The 21803-nt window shown below is 34.9% G+C and overlaps 1 protein-coding gene across 1 annotated transcript in view; it reads left to right on the plus strand.

The window, feature by feature from the left end:
- Nucleotides 1–21803, plus strand: part of LOC135835591 (uncharacterized) — a 309298-nt gene that overhangs the window by 281201 nt on the left and 6294 nt on the right. The window lies entirely within an intron of this gene.

Here is a 21803-nt window from a genome sequence, read left to right on the forward strand (position 1 = left end):
TAATACAATGAGGTTTTCTTTGGATTGCTTTTAAACGTAAGCCATACGTAAATGTATACATATGTACCTAGGTACCTACACCTAGCTAGGTACCTTTCTTTCTGTAGGAGTAAAGATGATGTTGCCATTAGTGCGAATCATCATAGTCTTTAAAGGTGTTATCTACATACATTTTGTATGCAGTAATAGTGAGCAAATAGTAAAACTCAGTATAGCGAAAATCTGGCTAAAAACGAGGTAGGCGACATACCTGTAGTACTCGAAAATGCTAAAAACTTTTGTGAATCAAAATATGTCAACATTGGAAGAGGTGCTGTTCTGAGCCTTGAAAAAAGTAAGCTGAGTCTCCTCAAACAACTTCAATTCAAAGAAAAGTGTGCAGTATTTTTGAGAATTTTGTAATCGAAGATGATTGAAAAATCACCATTAAAGAACGACGTTGTCAAAGGATCATCATGCTTATCTCCAATTATACCTAATGCTGTCCAAAAAGAAGAGAAAACGTAGATTTGAAGCAATTATGCATCAATTTGTGGAATGTAATTTGATGAAACCTGAAAAAGCAGATGATGTGCAACAAGAGTATGAAGATTTATACCAAAAACTGTATAGGTATGCAAGAAGCTTTCCAGAAATTTAATGAAAATACTGATCTCTTTGATACTTTTTTCATTAAGTCATTCAATGAATTTCCTCAACTTTTTAGCAAATCATTCCAGAAATTTACTATTACAATCCTGACTTTCTTCCACGGCAATGCAGCAGTAGTGCAAAGCTTTAGTGTAGACAAAAAATGTCTGGATGAAAACTTGAAGGAAGAATCTTTGGTTGCCCAGCGACATATTTATGCTTACATGCAATTGTTGAATTTTGATGTTGAAAAATTGGTAATTGACAAGAGCATGATTTATTTGTTTACTTCAACGAGTCTCAGAAGAAAAGAAACTCTTAAACTGAAACAATCAGTCAAAAGCACAGAAGAACTGGATAGAAAAAGGCTCTCCAGGAAATTTGTGTTCTAGAAATTAAGAAACAGAAACTAATGCACGAAAAAGACAAGGAGGTTTTGAATATTGACCAAAACATCAAATCTTTGAAAAAGAAAGTTCACTCCAAGGATTGATTTGATGATAATTTTTGGAAATTTGTTATTTCTAATAAATAATAATATTGTGTTTACTGGAAGTATTCTATTAATTAGATTTTTTTGAATTGTTTCATTTATAATAATATAAGTATGTAATTACCTAATATTGTGTTTACCAAAAGTATTCTAATTTAAGATTTTTTTGAATTGTTTTATACAAGCGATTTTGTTTTTATGGGAAGTATTTGCATAGCGCTTTACATTTACCTATAAGTGTATATTTTTTGAGTTAGATTGTTCATTTTTGTATTGTTATGAATGTAGTGATGGTTTTGTAATCATTGAATTGATTTCAAATCAATAAAAACGTATAGGTACTCCAATGTAAAATTACAAAGTAAAAAAAAATGAAAAAATTGATCTGTGGGAGGGGGAAGGGTTGAAAATATTTTGGAAGGCAGTGAATTTGTTTTAAAGGTAGTGAAAAAGTAGTGATTTTCTGTCAAAAAATTCCACTGTGGAAAAAATTTGCTCATAGGTAATTTAATAGATATTTTCATTTCTATTATCACTACCCACGAATCCAGGTGTAGACTGGCCCAAAAGGACCTACTCGGAAATGAAAGAAATTGTGGCCCATTTTTTACCAAAAAGGTTCCACTTTCTTCCCAGGGCCTATGCCTACTGATTGTGAGAGTTCCCCAGTAGCTGTTATGGCCAGTCCACCCCTATACGAATCTAATTTTGAACAAATTGATTAAGTCATGATTATTATTTTTCTGAACTTTAAAATGCTGTTGTCATAGGTATTTTCTGTCTTTCATTATCGTAAATAACAAATCTATGCTCAAGAAATGTGTAAGTATATCCTTCATTTATCACAGCCTCGCTGGAATGTCAAGTCAGCCACTTGGAAATAAAGGTACAAAGTATAAGGTTGATGAGAGAGAAGGACCTAGAGGTATCCCCCTCCACAGCAACTATTTAAAAAAAATTGTTTATTAGTATGTGAGCATATAAAGCACAAGTATAATGATTGTCGCTTGCAGCAAAAGCAACAATCATTACATAGATATGTATATCATGCACTTGCTGCCATAAACTAGGGAACTATAACAGGTGGTATGCTGTTGTGCTATTTTCTTGCAAATGTGAATTTTTTATAACTCATAAACTATGATATTTACAGAATTTTTACAAGAGTCCTTTTTTGTAGAAAGTGAAAAACTATGTCCAAGTTCACAGAAATCTTGAAATTTTATACTTTTTTCCTATTTCTTCAAACTCTTAAGTTCTACTGCATAAAATGTCAAGCATTTTGCAAAATAGGTCATATTTTTTCATTTTCTACAAAAAAGGACCTCGGTAACATTTTTGGAAATGTCTTATGTATGTCGTTTTCAAGTTATAAAAAATTTGCTTTCACAAGAAAATGGCGGACCAGCATTCCCTCTATTATTGAAAGAAATCACGGCAGAAGAGGTGAAAATTCTGCATGATTTGGCACACCAACAATCTTCAACCAACTCAATCGACTCAATGTTCAACAAATTTGTTTGATAACACATTGGTTAATCCTATTTTAAAACTCCAGGATATACCAGTGCTGAAGTTTGATGGGAATTTTGCTTCATTTCCGGATTGGTGGTCAGAATTTACTTCGATGATTGATTCAAATGAAACATTTGATAATTTTCAAAAGCTTTTCCAGCTAAAACATTGCATGGTTGATAAGGCAGAAAAATTACCAAAGGACATTGAGAATGGTGGCCAATTTTATCAATCCACTCTGGTAGGTTTGTACAAGAATTATTTCAATCATTGTTGTATTATTTCAGAGCATTTTACAAACTTATTTGATTTGTTGCCTATTGAAAATTCAACAACTCATGATAGCGTTGATCAAGTAAATATGTGTTTACATGGGTTGAAAGTATGCGGATTAGAGCCGGAAAAGATGTCTCCAATGGTCGCTTTTTTAATCTCTAAAAAATTGCCAGATAATCCCCGTTGAGACTGGGAAAACCAGAATCACAACTTCACTACATATCCATCCTTTGTACTACTTGAATCAATGTCACACCTTTTTAAACAATTGAAATTGTTAAAGCTTATAAATTATGTTTAAAATGTTTCAATATGAATCACAATGTGTCTAATTGTAAATGGAAAAATTGTAATCGTTGTAGAGGCAACCATAATATGTTGCTACATAGGGAATATTCTTCTGGTTCTGTTTTTAATCCAATTGGTGGCAATGAACAAAATTTAGGTTTGAATTTGTCTCATTCTGGTGCTAGTAATGGCCCAACTGGCTCAACTGGCCCAACTGGCCCTACTGAAACAAAACGTGTGGATCAATTTTTGGGAATTAGTTCAGCATAAGCATGGGTGATTTGACACTTTTTAGCAATCGGACATTCACTGGCCCTTCGACCTACAGCCAAAAAACATCAGTGTACCTCGCGTAAACATGTCTACTGTGGAGGCACGCGATGAAGTGTTTGAAAGGTACAGCGCCCTGGTGAAAAAATTTGTATATTTTGTGTCTGATGACATTTTCAATATGGATGAAACAGGACTCCTGCTGTTTTCAAAATCACCTAAACTTGTTTGAGTCAAAGGGTCCAAAAGGATCATCCTTCGAAAGTCTGGAGAATGAAATGAAACAATTTCCATCGCTACATGTGGAAATGCTTCTGGAAGCATTATTTTGCCTCCTTTTATAATTTTTAAAGGAAACTAATATTATTGCAGGTAAAAACTACAAATTTGAAATGAATAAATTTTAGTACCTGAATTTTGTAATTTTCAATAGACCATGTCTTTCTTAAATAAAGTACATATTTAAAGTTTTTCTTTTATTTTATATCTAATTTTTCTTTTTTTAGAAACAGGTTGGCTAGTGGGAGAGAGGGCGGGTTAGGTTAAAACACCATTGTAAAATGTGCCAAGGTTAACATGGGCACTTTGGTCCACTGTTCAAGGCGCATGATTTCTACAGTCCCAGCATGGAAAATCTCGCACGTGGACCAAAGTGACCCACATATGTACTACTAAGAGAGCAAGACTTCTGTACAGTTTATATTCTTACTTATACCCATCTATCACCTATGTATTTTTAATTTTATGTTTCTGTTTCTAGACTAGAAATAATAATTGATTTGATTTTCCTGTGAAAAAAGAAAGTAATTATTTTTCACTTTTTAATTGTAAGAGATTCAAATGTTTTGACTTTTGAACTCATCTCAAAAAGCAAACACCTCATTACTGATAAGTATAGATTCAACTGCTTTACCTTATACCCATGTCAACCTGAAGACCAAGCTGGGACAAGATGCTCACCTTTTATGTATAGAATACAAATTATTCTGCAAATTTCTAATTCAGTGAATTCAGAGTTGATGGGGACAATGCTCAAAATGAAAGTATGTCTGATAAGTGAAGAGACGTTCAAGTATGCAGAAGAATTTTATTCTCTGCATGGAGTGGTCTAGGATTTTGAGGGCAATGACTCTCAAGTCAACACAGAATCTCAAATACTGTCTTTTGAAATAGGTAATTGGTTCATTTTTCTGATAACAGGTTGGCAGGGGCAAAAGCGAAAACACAATTTCATTCAAAAACTTCCACTCCTTGATGATCCACATCTTCCCATCTAGGGGCATGTCCAGAGTTGAAATTTTTCCTGAGTGACATTCGACTAAAAATGAGTCCCTCCCTGAATTTATAAGAAACCCTCCAATACTTTTCAATGAAAAGAATAACATCTTGGATTTTCATGAAAATTTGGCGAAGTTTATTTTGAGTAGGAGACTACTCAGGAAAATGTTGGCCATCCTAACCACATACGAGATTGAGCCAGGGTTCCTGAAAGTGATAATTTTTGAAGAAAAAAAAACGTGATTTTCGCCTCTTTTGAGCTGTACTTCTGCCATTCTATTCAAAGTTCTGATTTGAGTTTTTAAACATATCTTTCTCAAAATAAGATTTTTGATTCAGAATAGAATTTTTCTGTGGTAATTTCGGATATGTTTTTTCGTATCGGATAAGTTTGTTCATGTTGATTTATAATGATTTGGGGGGGGGGGGAGATTGCGAACATAATTTTATGTTTCGCTAATTTGGGGTTTCAAAGTAAATGGAAAAAAGTTGATAATGGTCAAGAATAAAAGTAATCGATTTTCGCTGGTAATTTCGTTGTTTTTGTTCATTTGCCGGTAGGGAGAGAAAACCATTTTGAAAAAATTTCGCGTCCATCTGTCCATTCGTCAATTTCTAATAACAAACAATAACACAGGCAAAATAATAAAATGAGCAAGAGCTCAACAATCGCAAAGCACCACGTTAACGTCAAAAAATGAATATTATAAAAACTAAAAAAAATATATATCCGACAAAAACAAAGCATAAACAGTAAAAAATTTTAAACGGTTTTGGGTATGTATTGATCGGAACGAGTTTTTTTTTTCGCTTTTATAGTATAACGCGCGAGTGTATAAGGGTTTTATATACGGTCACCGTGATTCCACATAACTACCTTGTATTTCTTTCTCTTTTCGCCTTTTTTTTCTTCTACTTCGCTTTATATACCACCGATTTATTCGTAAGATTTGCCGAACGGTATAGCCTCCGTAACATTTTAAATCTATATAAAGAAACGAGTTGGAGAAAGAGCGAACGAGAGCGAGAAATGGGTGATTTCTTACAAGCACACTCAGCAATTCAGTTTGGCAACGAGTAAGGTTAACGTCGGATAGGAAGGGGGCAGCAGATACGCGGGTAAAAATAAAACGGATTTATTTGCTCATCCACAAATATCTAAGGGGTTTGTTATGTCGCCGTATTACAAAACCCGTTGCCATTTTTATTAATTCAAAGTTGATAAATGTGAAAATATCAGGTCGAAAAGTTATACCGCCGCCGCGTCGTTTCGCTCGTTTTTCACCTTCGGCCCCTCCACCCCATCCAGCCATATTTCGTTGGGTTGTCCTCTAAGCTGCGGCAGCGTTTATACGCGAAACGTGCAAATTAAAAGGGCAATTTTTCGTCCACAATGCGTGGTCAGCTTGTAAACCCAAAATTTATGCACCGATGGAAATTCTCTTCTCGCGGAATATAGAGGTGCAGTGCAAAAGTGGACGACGTGGTGCGTTTTTTCACGTAAATAATTCGATATACGAGTATGTGGTGGACGTGAACAAAACGAACCAAACGGTGAGTTAACACAAAAGCTCAAATATTAAATATCAAAACGCGGAAGTGTTCGAACAAATTTTCGGATGCGGTACGTCATGCATACTAAAAGTCTATCTGATAATAAACCATCCATAATAATGCGCGCCAAATCTATATACAGCTCTGCAAATTCGTCGTCGTCGTCGTCGAACGTACGATATTTCCTCGCTTAGCTCGACAAAAAAAAAGAGGAAAAAAGGCAAGTTTTAGGTCTTATTTTAATTCCGCAGATTTTTCCACCTCCCAGTCTGTCGTATTGCTAGAAACGTTATTTTGATCCGACTGCGATTGGAAGTTTTAAAAAATTAATTTCCATTCGTAATTTATCGGTCGATTTCTGTCATTTGCAGAACTGTCAAAGTTGAAAGAAAATTTCGTCGACGGTTCTTTTTTCCTTCCTTTTTTGCTTCTCCGCGCTTCCTCGACTCGTGTCTCATATTCTTGTCGCGCTCTTCCCTTCACACCCCGATGTCATTGCGTTCGCACCGAATTACAAATCGTTTCTATAGTTTAATTTTTCCATTAATTTTTACCACCTCGTCGCAGTTAACGTGTTATTTTAGAGGTATCCGCGTGAAATTTCATCTCGTTAATTTTTTTCTGTCATCGTTTGTGCACTACTGCATCGAGTAAGTAGGAGATGTTTTGAAACTCTTTCGTAGATCGTCGATGAGAGAAGCGCCATGTTATGTTTTAAAACACGAATATCCAGTGTTGAGAACTTGAACGTGTTTCAAAATTGAAAAATTCGTTGATTATTAAAACCCATACAGTGCTAAGGATCAGATAAAGTTGCAGCTTAAATCCTGAAATTTCGTAGAAATTGAATAAAAAATTATTTTTCAAAATGCGGTCATTTTGGTCAAATTTTTAAAATTTATATTAATTTAGTACTAACTCAAAAATGAAATTCAAGCACAATACATATTTCAAAACGGTTTATGGGACATTTTTTTCTGTCACGTTTTTTGACCTCTCTACGGTCCATAAAACTCCAAAGTCGGTCAATATGTTGCCAATGAGGAGTAAAACCAAAGGAGGAGTATCGTAAGGCCATTTTTTTGGCACCAGACAGTTATTCACTGAACTATTCATAAAATGATGTAATAAATGCCCCAAACGCGAATCCGTAGTTAGTCAACTCAAAATGGCAATTTTTGGGCTCCAGGGGTTCCCAAAGTTGCAAATAAAAAAAATAATTTTAGGAACCACTGAGTATTATTTTTAAAAACTTTTTTAGCGTACAATATCTGTTTGAGCCCGGTAAACATTATACGAGACGATTTTTTTCATTTTCGACCCTCGGGGGACAGAAATGTGGGGGAGGGGTTCATTTTTTGGAAAATTTTGGAACCATCATTATTAACCAATTTCTGTCCTCGAGGGTCGAAAATAGAAAAATCGCCTCGTATAATGTTTACCGGGTTCAAACACATATTTTACGCTAAAAAAGTTTTTGAAAATATGTAATACTCAGTGGTTCCTAAAATCTTTTTTTATTCGCAACTTCAGGAACCCCTGAAGCTCAAAAAACTTTCGTTTTGGGTTAACTAACCACGGATTCATCTTTGAGGCATTTATTACAACATTTTAAAGAGTGGTTCAGTCGATAAGCGTCTGGTGCCAAAAAATAGCCTTAACCTTATCGATACTTCTCCTTTCAGAGATGAATAGGCAACCTCAATGGCATTGTTTACTAGGTATTCTAAGTCATTATGAAAAAGCTCATTCGAAATCACGAAAGAAAAATTGTTCACCAAATCAAAAATTAGATTCTAAATACCGCCAAAAAATTTATCTTTTCTGATTGACCATAAAAAAATTGTTCCATTGAGACCCCCACGAAAAATTTGCTCCCAAATCACCAAAAAAACCATTCGAAATCGCCATAAAAAATCATTTAAAATTATTAGTTACGAAAAAATTCATTGAAATCATCGTCAAAACATTAATTTGGAAATACCTCAACAAAATTCATTTGAAATCACCACAAAAAATTTCTAAACATGAATTTAAAAAAAAAATGGAAATTCTAAATCATCGCCAAAAAAAATTTATTCAAAATCAACACGAAAGAAATCAAGTAGGTAATTATCAAAAAATTAATTCTGAATCACAACAATTCAAAGGCAATAAACAGTTTTCAATGGAAGAAAAAACTCATTACAATTAAGAGCTGCGAAATTTCAATTGCTCTTGAAACGAACGAATTTTGGAAATAAATTACCCTACCACATAACTTCCCTTGCCAATTGTTGAAACTCCAAGAATTAGAAAAAACTAAGGAGGTTGTTTGGAAGGATTTTGAAGAGCTTTAAAATTTTGGAAGGGTACGGACATGAAAAAGTATTTAAATGGTCGTTTGAAAAATGTTGAAAAGACTTGGAAAGACATCGGCAAAGTGTAAGAAGAGATTAAAAGATTTAGAGGGCATTTTAAAGGGCGTTTGGTAGGGCTCCAGGGACGAAGCGAAGGCGGGCAAAGGAGCAGCTGGTCCCTCCAGCATCTGAAAAAGTTGGGAAATTTGAAGAAATGAGTGAAAAGTTGGAAAAATACAAAAACTGGCAAGAAATCCAGACTTTAAAAAATTTCTTGTCAATGAACGGTTACATTCATGATTCTATTCAATTCGAGTCGTTGATTTCTTTAAATTTAACAACTTTATGGAGTTAAATTGGAATTTCTGCCAGGTAAAAAACAATTTCTTTCCACTTTCTGAATCAGAAATTTTCAAAAGCTTTCGCTCTCGCTTACCTTGGGTAAATTGAAAACCTTTTTTTGACAGTTTCTTACTTTGAGTGCTGAAAAATTGACTCATCTGCATAAAAAATTGTGTTAGGTATTTTACCTCTTGAATTATAAATTTTTTACTGTCATTATAAAATTTCTGAAAAGTCCTTATTCCAGTCCAAAAAGTAAGCATTGAATCTGAAAAAATCAAGTTCATACAACAGGATGATTGTATGGTTCGTTTAAAAAATTTCCATGTCGGATTGCCCAATTTGAGGAAGATTTTTGAAATTTTCCTTGCAAAAATCATCCATTAAAAAAATCAAATGGCTCGAACGAAGTGAAGGCAGATTTAGACATCCTCTAGCGAAGAGGTGAAAAAAAATCGTTTTTGATAGGTAAAACTTTTTAATGCATAGGGTGTTTTAGATAAGTCAGTGGAGAATTTTGTAATCCCCCCCACACCAGAAATAGTACTTCACTACGACCCTATAGGGCTTGGAAGGGCCTAAAAGGGCAATTTGAAGATGTTGACGGATTTGAAATTGGAAAGGACGTGGAAGGATTTTTGAAAAGTTTCGGAAATGAAAGCGAACAAATAATCGATTTATTTCAAAATTGAAAATTCCAGTACACGAGGTTTCTTTCCACAGCGCAAGCATCATATCAAAAAGAAAAACATCTGGAATGAAGAAGCTAGTAAGATACGTTCGGCATGCTCTCATACGTCGTCTATGTCTGGTTCCTTTTTACCAAAATAGGTACGAAATTACATTTAAAAAAATATTTTTCGCCTGTACAAAATACCATTTCGTATTTCCAGCATCACGATAAAACTCGCATGCAAATATTAGATTACCTACGTTAAACGTACTCCAGACAGAATTTCCAAACGGTTACCTACCTGCAAATAAAGCTCGAATTTTTATTTATTTTTTAGAGTAGTCGCGAACGAAAATTTTTTAAACAAGTTGCTCCTTTGACGGTACGATTTTCGACAAGTTGCGTTATTCTATTTGGTAAACAAAACTCCCGCATGAGCAATCCAAACCTGAAATTTAAATACCTACTGGAAAAGTGGCGCTGGAAAAACGCGAATTTTAATAAGAAACAAAATTTCGACGTTGGAATTTTATCGTCTCGGAACGTATTACATTCTAAATGGTACAGTTACCTGGTATCGAACAATAAAAAAAATCGATTTCTTTCTTCTTTTTTTTTTCAACTCGAAAAAATTGAACAATGTAAAAAAATAACAAGAATTCAGTTCCACTTAAATTTTATTATTGATCTGGAAATATTTTTCGCGCTTATTTTCCATCGTATTGTGTATATACAAATACACGTATCGTTGATGCGAATGCGGTGGTGCATAGTGGATTTTCAATTTTAAACAAATAGCAAAAGGTGCATATAAAAGGATATCACGTTCGATGGTATATAAGGCTAAAAAAAAAATATTATATTATACCGAATCCAGCTCGCGAAAATAGGCTATGTAAATTAAGCCTTTTGTTACGAATCACGTCAGTTTTTTCCGGTAGCTCGTGGAGTGTCAAAATTAATTTTTTTTTCGACGTAATTATTAGGTCCAAGCGTCACGTTATAAAGCATTTATTATTACCTACATACCTACCTGCCTCTTTTTTTTTTTCAACGTATATATAAGCCTTCTATAGGCTACACAAGAGGGCAAAAGTTAGTACTATCTACATTTCCTATCTGGTTTAAATTAAATCTAAATCATATAAACTACAACATCAAGTCAAACAAACTTCTGAAATATAAAACTTAATCATTTCTCAAATATACAACGAGTAACCATGACTTAACCACATCTGAAACCATATTGTAACCAACTACATACTTCAACTTGGTATAGTTTTAGATCGCTAGGCTATTAATTAAACTTTTTGATGTAAAATTGATAATTAATTCTTGTACACTAATTTCTTCACCCAACCAACGTGTGTGTGTTAGTTTGTTAATTGATCAAATTGATGGGATGAAATAGCGAATATGAACTGTTGATAAAGTTACAGAATCGACGCACTTGAACAACGAACATCCATAAGAACTATTTTGTCCTGGTAGAATACTTTGCCAAGTTTACCAGAGGAAAATTTTCAGAGTGTGTTTAACAATCGTGTTATTTTTATTTGAAGATATCGAATCTCTGCAGTCGCCAATAATGAATGATTATTGTGGACGAGGCTTTTGCAAGAAAATTATGAAGGTAAATGAAGATTCTTTCAATAAAATATCATTCTATTGGATGGTTCGCGCAGAAGTGATGGAGAATTTTGACCAAACTCAGCGAAGACCTTCATTTTGAGTCGAAAGTCTCTCAGATTTTTTTAGCTCTGACGGAAGTACCCCTGGAAAGAAGATATGGGTTTTCAAATAGAAAGTATTTTCGAAAAAATTATAGTTTTTTTCGCTCCTGTCGCTACACAACCTGTTTTTTGGAAAAATTCCCCCGTTCTAAAAGATAGTAGGTATTCAAGATTCTACGTCGACCTAAGTCATTTCCATAAAAATTCAAAACCTCTTTTCCACTGAGTGCTTGAAAATTTGCAACTTTTTTGTGGGGGAGAGCTCGTATTTTGAAAATCTTTTCTTCCAAAATATTTTGAATTTTGGGAAACGAACATAATTTTTGATGCTGAGAAAATATTTTTGAAGACAGTGATGCCAAATTCTTGGTCATCATTGCTCATTTCAAAAAATAGAAAAAAATGCCTAAAACTCGACAAATTTTTTCAATTGGTTTGAAATTGGTGAAAATAACCAAAAAATTGGCACCACTGTACTCCAAAATATTTCCCAAGTTTCAAACAATGATATGTTTTGATTTTGACTTTTTAAATGAGAAGTAGGTATTATTTGAAAATAAAAAAATTTCAAAACACGAAATTACCCCCAAAAATTTAAATACTTTCAATCACACAGTAGAACCCTATACTAAAAGCGGTCTTTGATTTTAATGGCACTGGAGAACAGGTTTTGAGTCCATAACAGAAAAAACCCTATGTATGTGAAGAAGAAATAGATCGCAGAGGCTAAGCTCAACCGAATAAAGTCCAGCAACGCTTGGTCAGCAAGGACTTTCAATACCATTCCCTCCAACTCTTTCGCAAAAACTAGATCAAAAACTAAATCAATGATTAGTAAGTAATCAACATTTGAATAGCTTTGCTATAGACAAAGACCCAGGGTTTAGTTTCATCTCATCACGATCCAAAAATACTCTAAGAAGCTAAAACCTAAAACCTCCAGTCTTTGCGCTGCCACCCTAAATGTTAGGTCACTGAAGTTCAATGACAGGTTAGTTGAATTAAAATGTGTTTTTATGAATTCAAAAATTGATATTGTGGGTTTGGGAGAAACAATAGTAGACAACACTCAAAGGAACCTTTTATGTTGTGTTGGTAGTGAAACAGGGCAACGGGGTGTTGGATTCCTAATTAAAAAACACTGGACAAAATGTCTGTCACAATATTCCAACTTCCAAGGCATCTCAGATGACTAGCATTGGCAAAATTCGATATAAGCCTTCCCAAAAACTCACACTCATATAGAAGCTTACACCCCTACTTCTATATCAGACTAAAGCAAAATTTCTGAACTTTTTGATCAACTGACCTAATTGATAAGAGCGAACCGATAGTAATGGGCAACTTTAATGGTCAAATAGGACTTGGAAATCACGAAAATCAACAAATTATAGGCATTTATGGCTATGGCAAAAGAAATGTGCTGGGACAAAAAATTGTAAGTCTATGTGAAGAAAAAAACCTAAAGATTCAAAACACTTTCTTCAAAAAGTATATGAGTAAAGGGTGGACTTGCATCTCCCCAAACCAAGAGTATAAAAACCAAATTGATAATATTATAACACAACCCAATTTAAAAATTACTGACTGTGGAGTAGACATGTCATTTCAGTTTCACTCTGACCATAGACTACTAAAATGTAATATTGCAACTGCAAAACAGCAAAGAAAAATGCCAAATTCAACTAATGTTAACAAGGCAAGGACACGTATGCTTCAAAAATCAGGCACTATATAGGAATATTTTGGAGAAAATGCTAAATGAAACTGACTGGTAATGTTGCTCTGATGCTGAAACTTATTGCAATCTTATAAAAAGTAACTTGCAACTTGCTACAGGGCAACTCCCAAATGCCAACCTAAAATTTGAGAAAAACAGCTTCTTCCCAGAACAGCTGAAATGTCTGATAACAAAATGTAAAAACCTAAAAAATAATAACAAAAAAACAAGGAATGAAAAAATTGAATTAAATTTTTTCTGCAAAATAGTAAGAACAGAAATACGTCAATTTGTTCAAGCAAAAAACAATGCCATGATAGAAGAAATCCTAGAAACCCTATATTTTTTTTTCAAAATTCCTCCTCATTGAAGACCCAAATCATCCCTCCAAGGGCACCTACGGATCTAAATTTCTTCTCAGGTACTTAACTTTCAACTCAAAGTGAAAATTTCCACTGAATTTGGTCAAAATCCTCCAAAAAAAATACCATTTTTATCAGCCAACAACGAAATAACGCAGCATACCTAAATCAAATCATCCAACTTGAAAACACTGCGAAAAAAACAAACGAGTGCAAATAAAAAGTCTTTGATACGTTTTAATTATTCGTTTGTAACAATACGATTATTCCGCGAATGGAATAAAAACAACTTACCTAAGCAAAATTTCAATCGTTTTGAAGTTTTACGACAATTGAGAGAACGAAGGAAAAAATATGTACGTTTTTCATTAGCATCAAAAAGTACTTCGCCGAACGACGGAGTTTTATTAGGACTTTTTTTTAGATTTTATTTTTTAAAAAGTTATAACAAGTAATTACCGGATGATTTTTTTTCTTTTGGAAAAGCTTTAAGAACCAACATAAAATACAAACCGGCGATATTAAAAAAAAAGTTTTTCGTTTTACTGTCTGAAAGTATAGCGTTATATTATTCTGGAAACATACGTTGGCCATATTTTTTCTACACTTTTCTTCAAATTAAATACCCTTTTTGTGCGCCACACTCGTAGCGTCATTTTTACTATAGTATACGAGTGTGTATCGTACAAGGTGGAACGTTTGACCACAATATGTTCGACGAGAGAGAAATTTGAAAAATTTCTATCTATATATGGAAGATTAAACGACGATGTGGAAATATTTAGAATTTTGTTAGTTGCGTGTTTTTACACGACGATGGGAGGAAAATGTTTTGAAATTTGGTTCAAGTATTTCAAGTTTTATGTAAAAAAAGAAAAAAGAGAATGGGTCATCCGAACATAGATAAACTTGATAGTCAAGGAATATCACTAATCACCTACCTAGATACAAATTGCAAAAAAAATAGGTATACAACATGTTCATAATTTCATATTAATTGCACCCAAAAAGACGGTTGCAAGATCGAATCCCATCGCAGTTGAACAAAAAATAAGTAGGTACATTGTAATATGATTATTCCATGGTGAATCAGCCTAAATTTAAGCAACAGGTCACCGATTTTTTCCTCATTTTGCATTTTGATAGAGGTTATCAAATGTTGAGAAATGACACAAATCAGAGGGTCCTGTGTTTTTTTGACGAACAGGAGGAACATTTGAAAATTTTCATATTTGGCCACCAAATGAAAATTTCGGATGCCTGGAGCAGTGATTCTAATCAATTTTGTGGTTCAAACTTTTTTTTTAAATTTCATTTGCTAATTCTAAGGACTATTCGCTTGTAAGAGCTTTATTAGCTCAAAGTACCAAAATCAGAGTTGCCACTTTTAATGATGTAAAAAATCAGTCAAAAAACTTGTAATTGAAATAAAATCGAGGATGAAAGCGCAAATTGAAAATTCAGAAAAAGTTCTCAAAGATAGTTTTTTTAAAACGCAGATTAACATACTTATCAAAAACCTGTGATGATGTTCTTTGACTTTTTTAGGAAATTGATTTTTTAAGATAGTACGTAAATAAGTACAAAAATTGCTGTACAAGATTTTATATTTTTTCTGCAATGTCAATATCAAAATTTACATCGTTTTCTTGATAGAAAAGACAAATAAAATTCACTTCTTACCAATATACTTGGAGAAATTTACAAAAAAAAAGTTTTATTGTGAACATTATTTTTGCATAATAGCACTTAAAAATTTCAGTTCAACACTAACTTACTAAAAATTTTGAAAAACTTTATAAAAATGTCATCTTTGTTTCCTTTTTATGGTGTCAAGTGGAATGAAGAATATTGAACATAAACTTCTTTGCCAACATTTGAAAACTTTATGATTTTGTTAAGATTTTTCAAGTGTAGATCAATTGATGTTCAAGAAACACATTTTTTTGTAAATTTTTTCAATATTCAGGACAAAAAGAAATTTTATCTATATTTTCTATTAAGAAAATGATCCAATAATTATTTCGACATTACATACAGAAAATGGCAATTTTTAAAAATTATTATTTTCTTGAAAATGTCAAAAACCATCATTGCAGTTTTTTAATATGTTGTCCTACATAAAAAAGGCAATTTTTAAGAATGATTTCAGAATTTTCAATTTGTTCTGCCATAAAGGTACTTTTATTTCAATTGCAAGTTTTTAAACTGAATTTTTTACATCATCAAAAATGGAAACACTGATTTTGACTTCATGAAAGGTCCCATTGCGAACAAAACAAAGGAACAGCGAACCGCTGAGGTGCTAATTGCAAAATAGGTAAGTTTTTTTTGTTTGCTTTTTTTGGTTCTTTTATAATTTGTAGTGATGCGAATATAGTAGTACCTATTGAGCTTCAGCAGACACTATAAAGATGTATATTGTACCACTTGACAGTACTGTTATGATGTTACGCCTGCCGTCTTAAAATTTTTCGAGATAAAGGAAAATAATGATGATTACATTTTTTGACTACTACTAAAAAAAGTAGGTAGGTATACGTCAAAAATTTTGTGATTCTTGAAAAATAATAGAAGAGAATATCCAAGACCTATGAATTCTGATATTATGAATGTACCACCTGCTGTATTGTCAAAAGTCAAAAACCTAAAAAGACGACAATTGAAATTCAAATGTTGTGATTTTCCGCATTTTTGCATCCGTTTTCTCGTCACTAATTAATGTTTGTGTCATTTATTAATAATTTGAATATCTAATTAATAATTCATTATCAATTTAGGACAGAAGAACATATTCATTGGCATATTTTTTTCTGTGTTATTACTCTCTAAATTTGAAACAGTGAAATTTCACTGCTTAGCAGTCACGACATTTTGCTTTTTTAAAAGCAGTAGTTTTTTACTGCAAAACAATGAAAAATCTACAGAATTGGTCAGTAAAAAATCATTTTGAATGACCAACTCAGTAGATTTTCTACGGTTTTGCTGTCAAAAACTACTGCTTTTAAAAAGGCAAAATGTCATGACTGCTAAGCAGTGAAATTTGATTGTTTCAAAAGAGAGATATGTACTCGTAGGTAGGGAATATCCAACACATCTTTGTGAATCAAGAGATTTTGAGTCGAATAAGTCTATGTTATTTTTTTTGCATATTTTAGCATATTTTCACCTGTTTTAGCACATAGGTACTTATTTCAGCACATTTAATCAATTTTCACAGTTTTCCCTATTTTTAGGGAATATTTTCAAAAATCTTCAAAATTTCACTTCTTTGTAATTTTTTGAACACAAATTTTTATTTTTTGTAATTTCTTGAACGCACATTTTTTGAAAGGAAAACGTCAACACTGAATGCAAAATACTTATACGATCTATCACTTTATCAAATTATCAATGTTACCATTGAATTCACTTTGTTTTTCCCTGTAAAATGATACCCATATTATGTAGGAAATCAAGGGAATATTTTGACTTTTTTGGGAATTTTTTTGCATTATTTGATATTTTTGACAAAATTTGCGCATAAAATAAGCGCATATTCTAAGTTTTTTAGTGCATATATTCTTCAGCTCTAATTATTGCACAGTGAAATCATGGACCCTGAACGAATGCATAAACATAGATAAAAGAGGAGGTTGGTTACAAAGTTAGACAAATGCCACTTCTACAAAAATCGAGTTAGATATTGATTCTTATAGGATTTTTAACCCTCTTTTCATTGCCGAGGTCTGTTATTTTCAATATAGTACGGAAAAGGGTAAAAAACGCGCTCAAAGTTGTGCCTTAGTTTCAAACACAGACATGTGCAAATTGTCTTAGTTTCAAAAACAGACATATCCAGGATATGTCTGTTTTTGAAACTAAGATGATAGGATATGTCTCATTTTGAAACTAAGATAATGTTCACATGTCCGTGTTTGAAACTAAGGCGCAACTTGATCGCGTTTTTTGATCTTTTATGTACTATTTTGAAACTAAGGGACCTCAGAAATGGAAAGAGGGTTAAAAATCCTATACTTATGTATCAAAACCTAACTGATCTAGACAGCTTCAATTTCAAATTATCTTCATCTTGGTTTCAAAATCAGACAAGTGCATTTTCAGGTTCTTTTTATTAGTGGTGGGAGGTGATGGTGGAAGGATATTTTTTGTATTTTTGTTACTCAGTATCATCACTACAATTTGTCAAATATCCCCCACCATTACAATGCTGTATATATTTTTGTAACAAAAAACACAGATTTTCTCAAAATCAACCCTGTGGCGTTTGTCTAACTTTGTAACTAAGCTCCTCAAATAATTCACTGCGTTATTAGTAGAACTGGCACATATGCCGTCAAAGAGTAAGTAAATTAATTGGTTTATGTACTGCTAACCCTCAATATATCCAATATCCATGTAGGACATGTAATAAATAAAATTTCTTGTGTTTTAGAATCAGAGGGCTGCGCCATACCAAACACCCACTTGCATTCGGCTGCAGATGCCTGCTGAAATTATAAGGCATATTGAATTTTGTGAAAACAATGTGCCTGGAGGCAACATTTTTTACAGTCAGTTGGACAACAGAAATTCACAAATGTGTAATTATTTGTTGAACAATTTACCAGACAATGAATTGCCAATAACAATAGAACATAAATAAGAGATTATTTGAAGAGAAACTATCAGTCAAGAGAATCATATTGTAAATATTTGTACTTGTATGATGACTTGAGTGAGGAAAAAAATTGTACAAAAAATCTGTTCAGGTTAATTACCATGTCCTGAAAAACAGATATGTGTGTTTCCAACACCCAAAAGAAGTATACAATGTCTTGAAACATATGCTTTGCCAATGGAAGAAAACCAGTAAATTAAAAACATTGATTTAAAAATTTATATTAAGATTATTGTCTAAAATAATTATAGTAATTGCTCTAGATAAAATTGGAATTGAAATATGTAGAGGGTACTTGGGACTCCATGTTACCACTCTACAGTGGTAATTTGATGCCCAGGCAGGCGGCAACACTGCAACCGGTACAGCGCCATCTGGTGTACTGGTTCAGTGGAGACGACGGCCGAGATTGCCGAAGCGAGCCGCCTTGCAGTTTTCTAACCATCTTCATAAAGAGTAGTAATAAGTTTAACGCTGGCTTATGCCAACTCTGTCTGTTAGGAAACGCCTTTATTCCCAGCAGAATCTTTCGTGTAACCGAATGGTATTGAATAGTTATCGTAGTAACGTTCTTATTCACTGTACATCAAATGAGAGATATAAATATATGGTGAAACGTATGTATTTGTGTTGATCATTGATTTACGACGAGTTGTGGAGAGTAGTAGTTGGGTAGACTGAGATAGGTATTTATACCTTGTGGGTTCAGTGTTCTATACGAACTGGGTTGTTTTAGGGTTAAGGTACCAGGTGGCATAAGTAAGACTTTTCCCCTAAACCATAAGAACCCCTTGTTTTACCCTAACATTGGCGCCATAAACGTGGTGTTTCTTTCTGAGAAGTTCTGAGCAGGTTGAGAAGTGAAAGTTTGCATAACTGTGCAAAGTGGAACGAAGTTGCTCGGATACGGATCGGACAAACCCATGTGTAACCAGGTTAGTGGTGAACGTTTTATTATTTCGTTAAGTTATTCGTTTATTCGCGATCGTTCGTAATCCGCGAAGTGTTTTTTGTGGTAAAAAAGTGAAGATTTGCACTTTTGTGCAAGATTGTACTAACCTGGTCAAGTCTGTTCCTGCTTGATTTGTGTGCAGTTCCGACCTGCAACAAAGAAAGTAGACGTTGTTTAGCCGGATTTTTCTTGAAGTAAACGAAAGTTTACCTACCTAATTTGAGTATTATTTACCTGATTTGAGTAAAATGAGTTCCAACAGAGGTGGGCGTGGCTCCTCTAATTCTTTGAGTAGATCGAATTCTGGAAATAATTTAGAATCATTAGAGGATTATCGTCGTAATATAGGCTCTAACGTTAATGGTAATCGTGTAGCTACTCCCAGTGCTTCCCAAATCCCTCAAAGACAACCGAGAGATGCGGCAGTGGCCTGTACCCAAAGAATTCACGAAACTTTTCCGAGGAGAAGAAATGAGAATAGTGCAGGCTCGGGAGCACCTAGAAAGCAAGCGAGGCTTGAAAGTGAGAGTAGTGAGACGAACAGAGACGAAGCTGAGGCGCAAGCAGAATTGAACATGCATCAAGCAATGTCCAATTTGGCAAATTCGAGCAGGAACGAACCTGCTCCAAATGTGCAAAATGAAGCTGAGTCTGAACCTGTCGTGAGTAGACCTGAGCCAAACCCAATGCAAAGCCTGTTGGATAGCCTCGACGCTGATGTACAGCAAGCTTTAAACCAGGATAATGTCGATTCGGCTGCAGGTCAAAACCTGCAAGCTGAAGATTTACTAAATAGGACGATAAATCCGAGGCGATCGAGTTCTAGGGAGTCTGTACGAACAGTGACTGTCTCAGACAACCCCGAATCGCGTCGTGAATCCAGTGGTAGCCAAAGTGCGGTGCAAAGGCCTACTGCGAGGCGCATCAGCCCCCTACCACCCCCTCGAAGTGTAAGAGCGAGTAGCGAACCTGTCTATGGGGTGACAGTCGAAAATGTCACCATGAGCATCAAGGAAGAAGCGCAAGCGCAAATGGCGAGTAGATTTAGGGAGTTGAGCCTAAATAACGTAAGAACTAGGCCCCGAGAGACGTTATTTGGTGGTTTTTTACCATCCGAGAATAGACCTAGGGATCCGAGTGCACCTCCTCCCTACTCTGCTGTAGACCCCCTCGCAAATGTTCAGCCACCGGTAGGCACTAGAGACGAGTCGCGACGAGCTCAAAATAATTTTCAACAGGAAGTTGAAACAATGACTAGACCAGCAGTTACACGCGCACGTCCGAGCGTGAACGTAGCTATTCGAAGATTTGATTTTAGGCCGGTGAATTTAGGCGTTGAGCACCAGCTTATCCGAGTAGAAAATAGACGACCGGAAACTGCTACAGACGCGTACGTTAATGCGCAAATACCTAATTTGCGCGATAATTGCAAAATCTTAGACCACAGAGCCGAATGTATTGAGACTGAATTATCGCGTACTCGCGTTGATTTGGAAACAATATACCGTGAGATTCAAAATAATATAATTGATAGAGATACAGCGAGTACCGCTCGAATGCGCCAAATGGCACAGGCATGGGGTACCAATCACTCTAGGCTTATAAATCGTATCGGTGATGAGATTAATAATGAAGGTCTGAGAATGACGCAAACGATGGACGCGGTTGCGGTGCTGGCCGATGAGATTCGTGTTGAGAGGCAAGCGAGACAGCGAGACGCCGGTTTAATTCGATTATTGACGCAAAGAGTCGTTGAGTTGGAAAATGAGCGTCAGGCTGAGGCGTCGCAAGGCGGGAGGCCACTCTCACAAGCTCAAACTGGCTCTAACATTCCCCAAAGTGACCCTGTACCACCCGATGGCCGAAGATTCGGGTTTGACAACCACTTTCAGTGGCAGGACATTCCTGCAAGATGGCAGCAGGGTCCCCAAATGAGAACGCAACAAGCTTCGCAACAAGATGTGAGATTTGAGCAGAATAACGCGCAATCCAACAATGCGCGATCGAACAGTGCGCAATCGAGACCTGAGGGTCGAGGAGATTCGTTTGGAAGTTTGAGCAACGATGCGCAGCCTCACAGAAGCGAAGCTGAATTGATAAGATCTATGCAATGCAATGCCTTAGGGCTGAGAATTGCATATGAGCCGCTAAACGAGAATATCAACTACGGTGTGGGAAATTGTGCAGCAAAGTTAGGCACGCTGCAAGTATTAAAAATTATTTACGATGAGAGTAACGAGTTTGAGCCGCATCTCTTCGTGCGCCAATTTGAGGAGGCAATGGAGAGTATGTATGCAAATGAGACGATGTATATTAGTATGTTTAGGCAACTAGTAACACACCCGAAAGCGGCAACCTGGAAAGCGAACACCGGTACCGAAAAATCGTACAAAGCGCTGAGACAATCGTTCTTGCAAGCAATGTGGAGCCAGCAGCGTCAGGAAGATGCAATGAGTCACGTTACAGCAGTAGTACTTCCTGCTACACGTTCCACTGATATGGCAACAGTTGCGCTGCGCTGGTTGCGAGTAGTCTCGAACGTGCAAACCACCGAATGGCAAATGATAAATGCCGTATATCCGCGAATTAATCCAATTTTAAGAACTAGGATTACGAATGAGGAGCGTAACGATATTGTTTTGTTTGCGAGACGTCTCATAGAAATGACTCAAAACGAGGAGTTCATTGAAGGAGTACCGAACTTGCAGCTCAGAGTTC

Source organism: Planococcus citri, chromosome 2 (genome assembly GCF_950023065.1).
Source record: "Planococcus citri chromosome 2, ihPlaCitr1.1, whole genome shotgun sequence".
NCBI lineage: Eukaryota > Metazoa > Arthropoda > Insecta > Hemiptera > Pseudococcidae > Planococcus > Planococcus citri.